The following is an 8,209-nucleotide window of genomic DNA, read 5'->3' on the forward strand; positions in this document are numbered from 1 at the left end:
CTGACCTAATGGGCCAATCAGCATTAAAACTTATAGAGATCTGAGTGTGATTTTTCTCTGGGACTAAACAGCTGGGGGGCAGGCAGGACAGAAACACCAACACACAGCCCTTTCATGTTACACATAGTCACAGTGGGTGAACACAACCCTCATGGTCCTGACTTTCTTGCTCATGTCCTCCCTCCTTCTGCTCCACATTAGGACCTTCTGAGCTGAATCCAGTGCTCCAATGTGGGTCTCTGTTTCTATCTCCATCCATCACCAGATAAAAATTCTATGGTAATATGCAAGATATTCATCAGTGTTCTTACCTATTTCTGCTTTCCAGCTGGATTTATATATGTTTTTCTTAGGGTTCACCTTGTTACTTAGCTTTTCTAGGATTATAAACTGTAGGCTCAATATTCTTTGTTTATAGCTAGTATCCACTTATGAGTGAGTACAAATCTGTGTTCCTGTTTGTTTCTGTCTATTGCATCTTTACTTTCAAAATAACCTCTCACTCATTCTCATAGCATCAAAGGTAACCAAGTAAGGGAGTCAAAGGGCCTTCCTAAAAAATCGAAGAGAAGATAAGCACCATCACTAAATAGGCACAAAGGAAGTTCTCCTTTAAGTATCTTGCTTCTTGCCTCAGAGAATACCTAGTTTTGAAAATCCAATATAAATCTGTGACTGTAGAAGGTACTTCCTGGGAAGGAATCTGTCTTGTGCTCTGAAAGACCCTGGCAGCTGTGGGAATGCAGAGCGCCAGCTCTTTGTTTGAAATAAGACTTCCAGGAGCATAATTTTGAAGAATGAATCTCTGCTTATTCTAGAAGTCTCTTTTCAATGATTACTTTCAGAAGTATATTTTCTGAATGCCTCAGAATAGGTAAGGAAGAAAGCTAGCCTCAATGTCTCTGCCAGAAGCGATTGCTGCACTGCATGCAACAAAGTGCTATTTTAAAAACATTTGAAATTCTCCATGTCTGTTTCTCAAGCCAGATTATAATCATTAAGAGAGAGAGAGAGAGGGAGAGAGACCTTTATCTTTTCATGTGGCTTTTATTACCATAGTCCAATGGAGGATCCTTAATAACTTCTTCCCCCAAAATAAATTTAGCTGATTACACACACTGCAAAGCTATTTATAAATTTGTGGGAAATGTACCTTTCCTACAGAGTGCTTGGAAATGGCAGGCATCATCTCATCTCTCTTCTGAAGATGTTGCTTTCAGGCATGTGACTCACACAGGAATTTGGAAAGGATGGAGCCACATTTATTTGTTTGTTTGTTTGTTTATTTATTTGAATCAATTCATTGTTTTACTTGAGAGATTATAAAAGGATTGTTCAGAATGTGAATCAATGTGGGAAGATTAAGATTTTCTTCAAACTTTTTCATAGAGTGAAGGAACAGCATTAAATTTGTTTACGAATGAAGGCAGTTCTGATGCAGGAGAGACTCCTCAGACACTGAGAAGAAGGTGGTGCTGCTTTCTTGTTGTATTTCAGAGAGAAAAGGTAACTCTAGCATTCCTGAAAATCTCATCTAAAGTCCCCAATATAGGGGTGCCCTACAGGACTGAGATCCTTAAGAGAGGAGGGCTAATGAAGAATATTTTTTCCAGCTAGCATATAGAAGTCAAATGTCTATTTTTTAGTGTATACTAGATGAATACAAGTCATCAGGAAGCTAATTATGGAGGATAGAAGGCTCAATAATCATTCAGAGACAGGTTTTGAGAAGGGCTCTAAAGGCTAAGACTCTTTGAAATCCAGCACTACTTAGAGTTCATACACTGTGTATAAATCTTAACTCCTGATCTGACATGATGTTAAATATCTAGGTTCTTTCTGTTAAAATAATACTTTAAAATACTTTCCCCATTAGGCATGTTTGTGCATTCTCCAGAATCAAGAGTTTTGAAGTTGAGTAGAAGGGTTTATGTGTTTTTTTTGAAAGTAATTTTATTAAATTATAAAAGTTTCCAACACCCTCCCACTCTTCCCAACACCCTCCCACTCCCCCCACTCCCTCTCCTCCTCCCTCTTCGTCCCTTAGGGCAGTCAGGGTTTCCTGCCCTGTGGGAAATTCAAGTTCCTCCCCACTCCCTCCAGGTCCAGGAAGGTGAGTATCCAAACAGACTGGATCCCCAAAATCCAGTATATGCAGAGGAAACAAGTCCCAGTGTCATAGTCAATGGCTTTTCAGAAAGACTTCGGGCCAGCCACATTCAGAGAATCCGGCCACATTCCGAGAATCTGGTTAGATCACGTCCTCGTTCAGTCCCAGTCCAACTGGCCTTGATAAACTCTCATTAGATCCGTCCCCTTGTATCAGTGGGTGATAGCATCCCTCGCAGTCCTGATTTCCTTTTTCATGTTCTTCCTCCTTCTGCTCAAGGAGATTCGAATTGGAAAGGAAGAAGTTAAACTCTCGTTATTTGCAGATGATATGTTAGTATACATGAGTGATCCCAAAAACTCTACCAAAGAACTCCTACAGCTGATAAACACCTTTAGTAACATGGCAGGATACAAGATCAACTCCAAAAAAATCAGTGGCCCTCCTATACACACAGGATAAAGAAGCAGAGAGGGAAATCACAGAAACATCACCTTTCATGATAGCCACAAATAGCATAAAATATCTTGGGGTTACTCTAACCAAGGAAGTGAAAGACCTATTTGACAAGAACTTTAAGTCTTTGAAGAAAGAAATTGAGGAGGATACCAGAAAATGGAAAGACCTCCCCTGCTCTTGGATTGGGAGAATCAACATAGTAAAAATCGCAATTCTACCAAAAGCAATCTATAGATTCAATGCAATCCCCATCAAAATCCCATCAAACTTCTTCACAGACCTTGAGAGAACAATAATCAAGTTTATATGGCAAAACAAAAAACCCAGGATAGCCAAAACAATCTTATACAATAAAAGAACTTCTGGAGGCATTACCATCCCTGACTTCAAACTCTATTACAGAGCTACAGTATTGAAAACAGTTGACAATCACTGTTATGATTATCATAACATCACAATCACTGTTATGGCCCGGCCTTATCCTGATGTGTGCGAGTACCCCATGTGTGAGTTCAGGATGATTCGTCCAGGAACTCTCACCTGTCCATAGGTTTCTATTCTGCCTATCCCTCAGGATTAAAGCGGCCTAGATGACCACCTATCCCTCTGCTTACACTTTGTACCCAAACATAACATGGTTGCTCTGAACTAGTTTCACCCTTTCACCTTGCAGTGAGTCTCAATTCTGAGACTTCACATTCAATCATAAAAATTAAAGGCTCACAAGTAGCTCCTTCACAATGATGGTTTGCGTCCATTTTTGTATCAATACAGACTCATTTCTTCCAGCCACCTTATAAAACCTCCTTTATTCTGCTATAGTTTATTTAAGATTTCTGTAATTGCATATATACATATAAGCATAGATAAATATATTGCATGTTGTTTAATGTGAGAGCTAATATGAATGATTAATATCAGAATAAAGGAGTTTAGTTTAACCAAACCAACAAGAAGGTGATTTTATCTGGCAAATTGCTACTTTAGAAACCAGAACACATTTTTTATTTATTATTATTTAATAGATTCTGATACTGTGTAAAGACATAGATGTGTTCTTTGATGTTTCTTGCAACTGGGTCCTTGGGGGAGGGAGTGGGAAGGCACGACATCAAGGAACACAGATCCCAGGAGTCTGGTGAAAGAGATAGGGCAGACTCATTTATTTGTCAATGGGAAAAACCCTATATATCCTCCCAGCACCCAGACATTCCCATCCATTGACCCTGCATGGTCTCCCCTCCTTAGCTAGGCACAATTAGGACGGCCTGGGAAGACTTCAGGTTGGCTTTTCTTAGCCTGGTAGGCATTAACTTTCTAGTTTCTTACATGGTGTATAGACTCTCAGTTATCCTGATATCCAAAGCATATAAAGACCCAAGAAAGAAAAAATAATATAGACCAGAGTTCTTAATGGATGAATGGATAAAGATTTGGTGCATTGACACAATGGGATATTACTTAACTGTTAATTATTCTATTCATTTATTTATTTTTTGAGACAAGATTTCTCTGTGTAGCTCTAGGTGTCCTAGAACTAGCTCTTGTAGATCAGGCTGACCTCAAACTCACAGAGATCCTCTTGCCTCTGTCTTCCAAGCACTGGAAATAAAGATGTGCACCACCACCGCCTAGTTAATTGTTAAATATTTTGAAAAGTTGTAAGTGGATAGAGCAAGAAAAAGATATCTTGTGTCAGGTATCCCAGACACAAAAATACATGGATGGTATGCATTCATGTACATGCTAAGACTTTGAAAATTGGGCTATCATTCATATAACCACAGTGGTTAGGTTTAAAGCAAGGGACTGGGAATAAGAAATTAAATAGATAGGCATGCCAGGAATAAGAAAATAGATAGTCATGCATGGATGTATGGGATTGGACCAAGAGGATCAAACAGGGAAGGAAGGCATTGGAGAATGGAATAGAGGGAAGAATAGTTAAAACTAGGGTACATTTGAAGGATCAAATAGATACCTAATACATAATACAATAGAAGCTTCTTAAAATACATATATTAAGAAAATCTAAATGCAATCACCAAGTAATTGAGGATACAGAATCACACCTAGAATGATCTCTCATCACCAAACCAAGCCTCCATTTCCAGTAATGGATTACATCTAACCCCCAAGCAGCCCAGGCTATTGCTGACCTTATTGGTTGCTCTCCACAAATTGATGCATAGACCTATTTCATGACCTATTTCTGACATTAATACCTATATAACTCAGCAAACATGGTGAAGTTGAGCTGATACCTATTTAAACCTTTTGCTCCTATGCTTATGGTTCTAGAGGTTACGCTGAATGCTACCAGAGTAGAACCCAGCTACAAACTCTCCATCTGACATGTCTAAAAGATTTCACTAGTTCTCTAGAGGCACAAAGCTTGTGAGAATAATCAACAGATTTGTGATTGTTTCTAAGGCTCCCACTGTGAAATGAAACCTGTCACAACAATGCTCAGGTGGCCAAGAACATGAGACTAAATAGGCTAGAGACCTAAGGTAAAATCAAATGCCACTGTTCTTTTAGCTTGACATACCAATAAAATGACATTTGCTGTACTCACAAATCAGTGCCTTACCCATTCATCGCCAGAGAGACATCCTTCTGCAGTAGATGCAAGCAAATACAGATACCCAAACTGAACAGTGCTCAGAGAAGAGAAACTTTGGAACACTCAGTCCTAAATAGGATGTCTATAACAATCCCTCCCCTCCAGACTCAGGAATTCCTGTAAATGGCAGGCAAAAAGGTTTTAATAGACAGATAGGATGATGAACATCAAGAAAGCAAGGCCTGCTAAACATAGCAGAAATAATGCATATATAAATATACAGTGAATTAAGGCAGCGTACACAGGGTTGGAAAGGTTAGGGCCTGATGGGTCCCAGAACTGAGAGAAGTGGAAACCGAGCCCACATCCCAATCTAAAAGTTATTTCCAACTGATAACCACTCATAAATGTAATATTAGCTTTCTCCAATAGAAACCCACTGGGTATCCACCGCTCTTAAAGCCAGGCCCCATTTCCAGCGGTAAATGACTTCCAAGAAATGATGTTAATGGCATTTATGGAGTTTCTTAATCTCATAATGCTTTGTCGTCCCCCCCAGGAGTCCTTTCTGTATCTATTTCAGTTCATAGTTTTGTGTTTTCTCTGTGTGTGAATGTGTGTGTCTCTGGGTCTTTATGTATTTCTTGAGCTTTTGCTTTGGTTTTTCCTCATCTGTCTTTGTTTTTGCTCTGTTACTATTCTGATTTTGTTGTTTTCGTTTATGTAATTTTTTCTTCTTCTTCTTCTTCTTCTTCTTCTTCTATTATTATTATTATTATTATCATCATTATTATTATTATATGCATATTGTATCCTAATGAGTGAGAGAGAAAAAAGGTATGGATTTTTGTGAGTAGAGAAGTGAGGAGGATCTGGGAAGAATTGAGAGAGGGAAGAACATAATTAGATTGTATTGTATTAAAACCTATTTTCAAATAAAAACTTATATATTACTAGATATAATATTATATATAAATTATGTATAAAGAGAAAAAGAAAGAAAATGTACAGACATACTCTAAAGAAATTGATGATAGGAAAAATAAATAGTTGAATCGATGCATGTGTACACGCATGGTTAAGTGTGTTAGTTGATTGGTGAGTGAATGGGAAGATAGAATACATAGACATAAACTGATAAACCACTATTGCCTTACTTCAACCTTCCAAGTTACACTTGTTTCCTTTAATAGAAATAAGGGCATTTCCTCTTGGTTCTTAAGCAAATTTAATTTCCTCAGTGCAAATATTTTGTTTATTTTTTCTTCTGTTCAAGACAGGGTTTCTCCAAAGCTTTGGAGACTGTCCTGGAACTCACTCTGTAGACCAACCTGGCCTCGAACTCACAGAGATCTGCCTGCATCTGTACCCTGTGTGCTGGGATTAAAGGCATGTGCCACCACTGACTGGCATAATGCAAACATTTTTAAAGGTCCTTAATAAGGTGAACTTCTTCCTTTTCTGGATGCTAATCAAGAAACCTAACCAAAGGATCCATTGTACTTGCCATGGACACCTTTGTCCCTCACAATATTTACAAATATTTTTATTTAAGTTTGCTATCAGAAGAACATATTTATCTGAAATCTGCTGTTGATATCAACTTGTACCCTGTTCGAAATAATTTCATATTATGTGAAATAGTGTGTTTTCAAGCTGTTTTTACAAACATAGCACTATTTTTTTTTTTTTTAGTTGGGAGAGCACAAACATAGTCCCACACTACCACAAATTATACATTTGAATTTCCCACATTTCGGGAATTCTCAGGGGTCAGCACTCTCGGATTGCAATGGATAAGCCTAGCCCCTGGAAAACCACGTTTTGTGATCATGGTATCTCCCATACCAGGAACACAGTACTTTCATCTTGAGTACAAATGCAGAGGCAGCCTGACTCTACACCTTGTTGGATCTGTAGCTATTATTTGTCCATTCTGGCCCACGGGGCTCAGACTGAGAGATTCCTCTTTCTGAAAGTAGAAAGGGTGCTACCCCATTTGTTTTTTCTAAGAGAATCAGGTCATATGAATACATTAATACAATGAAATCCTACCAGGAAAACCAAACCCAAGAGCTTACCAAACACGCCACATTGACCAGGGGACTAGTTCCTTTGCCGGGACCCCATAAAGAGGCCACGTATCACAGTAACTATGAGGAAAGCATCCCAAAAAGCTCTCCTTTGATCACCTGCTGTTTTCATCAGGAGTCTTCCAGACAACCAACGCCCATAGTTCCAAGGACTTTAACATGGTCTATTTAAGTGACAGATTCAAATTGTTTTTTGTTTGCCCTCTGTTTCTCTGTCTGCATGTAGCCATGAGCTTAGCCCCAACCACCTCTACAACCTAGATAGTTCAGAACTCCACCTTGCTTATAAGGGTTTAGACTATTTTGTGTTTGCCTGAAATTTGTGCCCCTGCCACTTGATTCTACAGCTGTGACAGCAGCATCTCTTTCAGGGTTCCTTATGCCTGCTACACAAAGATGTTTCTTCCTCTGTCAGTCTTCTGCTTCCACATCTCAATAAGGAATATTTGAAAGTCCTTGACATTTGCTTAGACTTCTTTCATCCTTGGTAGTGACTGTAGCCCATACTTGTACTGTATGATGAGTAAGGTGTGACCTGAGAATTCACCTAGTAAATATGAATGGAATAAAAGATCTCATGTTTACTGCAGCCAACTACCAAAAGGAGCAGGACTACTTGGGAAATTGCCAGGATCAAACCTGACATACCTTTAAATTTATTGTTATTCAATAAATGATGATATTGTGAAACAACACAAATCTATAGTCATGAAATGGTCTCTTCTCAGTCCGTGCATTGCAGAGTCTATCAGAATTCTCATGAATAAAGAACTAGAGGCTGTGGAATAAGAAAGAAAAGTTCCAGCCATTAGTATTCTCTTTTGACCAGAACCACGAAGACATTCCTCACAGAACCTGATAGAATAGAAGCATCAGTGTAAAGACCATCACATTTTTAATAGCAGGTACTTTTAGCAAAAGCTATTTGAGAAGAAAATGCCTTATTCACATATAGTTCCATTATTCTTTGCATTTTCTGTG

The 8,209-nt window shown here is 38.6% G+C and overlaps 1 non-coding gene across 1 annotated transcript; it reads right to left on the reverse strand.

Moving 5' to 3' along the window:
• Positions 1-6,829: 6,829 nt before the first annotated feature.
• LOC146893925 (U1 spliceosomal RNA) lies at positions 6,830-6,994 on the reverse strand. The gene has a single exon (XR_015002914.2). It is a non-coding gene; the product is annotated as a U1 spliceosomal RNA (small nuclear RNA).
• Positions 6,995-8,209: the final 1,215 nt, after the last annotated feature.

This window comes from Myodes glareolus, chromosome 8, assembly GCF_982192425.1.
Source record: "Myodes glareolus chromosome 8, mMyoGla1.1, whole genome shotgun sequence".
Classification (NCBI taxonomy): Eukaryota; Metazoa; Chordata; class Mammalia; order Rodentia; family Cricetidae; genus Myodes; species Myodes glareolus.